At 44.4% G+C, this 1,981-nt stretch overlaps 1 pseudogene; it reads left to right on the forward strand.

Moving 5' to 3' along the window:
* The first annotated feature begins 892 nt into the window (after positions 1 to 892).
* Positions 893 to 1,981, forward strand: part of LOC103198237 — a 58,891-nt pseudogene continuing 57,802 nt past the window's right edge.

Genomic DNA, 1,981 nt, shown 5'->3' on the forward strand with positions numbered 1-1,981 from the left:
TGCAGCCCCTGCAACAGTGAGGTGAACACTGCCTTCCGCACTCCCAGCTATGGAGCTGCTAGTGGTGGTGTTGGTGTTGGTGGTGGTGGTGGTGGTGAGTCAGGGATGGCAACAATTGGAGCTTGTGGAGCTACTGGAACAGGGACGAGGTGCAGACTGAAGGCTGTGTCTGATGGTGGCACGGGGAGCACATGCAAATACCCATAAGCAGGATCCCAAGCCTACTTCTTGGCACTAGGCTGACCAGTTCACACCGAGCCCTCTCTGCCTAACAGCTGTGGGATATTTGTGCTTTTAGATGCAGTAGGGAAGAGATGAGAACTTCCTTCCCGACTCCTCCTTCTCTTCTACTTGGAAAGGCCTTACTCCTATGAAATCTCCCTGACTAGAGGACATGGGGGGTAGTGGTGATTCAATGGTGAAACTTTTGTCTTCCATGCAGGAGAGCAGGGTTTGATTCCTGGCCAGTGCCTCTCATGTGCAGCCACAACCTGTCAGTGGAGGCTTGCCTGTTGCTGCTCTGATACTGAACAGGATTCAGCCGAGCTTCCACACTAAGACAGACTAGGAAGAAAGACCTGATGTTGTTGTTGTTGTTATGTGCCGTCGAGTTGGCCCCCGACTCATAGCGACCCCTCCTTGGGTTTCCGAGGAAGTATCACTACAGAAGTAGGATTGCCCAACCTTCCTTCCAAGGAGTGGCTGGTGTGCTTGAACCGCCAGCCTTCTGGTTAGCAGTCAAGTGCTTTAGCCACTATGCTACCAGAGCTCCTTCCAAAAAATTAGTCAGGGAAAGCCCAAGGGATGATCACAAAACTGATCTCATGTTAATGGGGTCACCATGAGTTGGGGACTGTCTCAATGGCAGCTAACAATAGCAGCAAGAGACAACATGGAGCTGAGCTCCATCCCAACTGGCCAGAAGTATACCCCTTTGTTAGAAACTAAAAAGGAGAAACTGAGGCCCAGAAGGTGAGTGACCAAGGTCCCACAGCTTTTAGAGGCAGAGCCAGGCTGGGCTTCTCATTCTCTGACATCATACCCTCATCATTTTCCATGGGACACTGTGGCCCAAGGAAACAACTTGATGGACTTGGGGAATTTGCATTCCCATCAACACCTGATCTCTGAAGTAGTGGGTGGTGCCGTTAATAATGTACTCTGCTTTTCCCAGGAGCAATAGTGAGCCTTTTTTTTTTTTTAATGCATTTTATTGAAATATAATTTATGTACAGTGAAATACAAAAAACTAAAGTGACATGGGTAAATGCATTTTTTTTTGCAGGTTCCTTCCCCTCCCCTCCCACCCCTGGCAACCAATAAAGAAAGTTTCCCTCCATATATAAACCTTTCTTTGACCCTCCATAACAACAAAGTAATACTATATTTGTCCTTCTGTCACTGGCTTATTTCACTCAGCATAATATCCTCCAAGTTCATCCATATTATGTGGTGTTTTGCAGACTCTACACTACTCTTTAGTGCTGCATAGCATTCCATTATTTGTACATACCATAGTTTGGTCATCCACTCTTTCACGATAAATCTTGGAGATAAGTCCCTTGCCAGAAATGTAATTATCAGCAAATATGAATTTGTTGCTGTCATTTTTGTTATGCACTTTTTCATGGTGTCGATTTCTTTGTTCCATATAATTTTCTATGCTGATCTTTTGTTTATGAGTCGTGTTATCACTTCCTTCATTGCTGTTGCTTTAGTATTTGCTGAATATTTATGCTGGTCCTCTTTTTCAATGTGAAGGTTTATAATTTTTCTTTGAGGTTACCCTGTGATTTGTAATTTTCTTCCCAAGTTTAGAACAGTCCATTCTATCTTGTAGTTGTTTTGACTTCCCTACCATCTAGGAGTTCTGTAATGACACAGGTTTTTCCCTCCTTTTGGTTTGTAGTTGTCCTCATTTGTCAATTGATGTCTCTGGTTCCCTGTTTACAATCTTGTAGGCTTATTTACTTTGGATACT

Source organism: Orycteropus afer, unplaced genomic scaffold (genome assembly GCF_000298275.1).
Source record: "Orycteropus afer afer isolate SDZICR_OR568_19922 unplaced genomic scaffold, OryAfe1.0 scaffold00088, whole genome shotgun sequence".
In the NCBI taxonomy this organism is placed as follows: Eukaryota; Metazoa; Chordata; class Mammalia; order Tubulidentata; family Orycteropodidae; genus Orycteropus; species Orycteropus afer.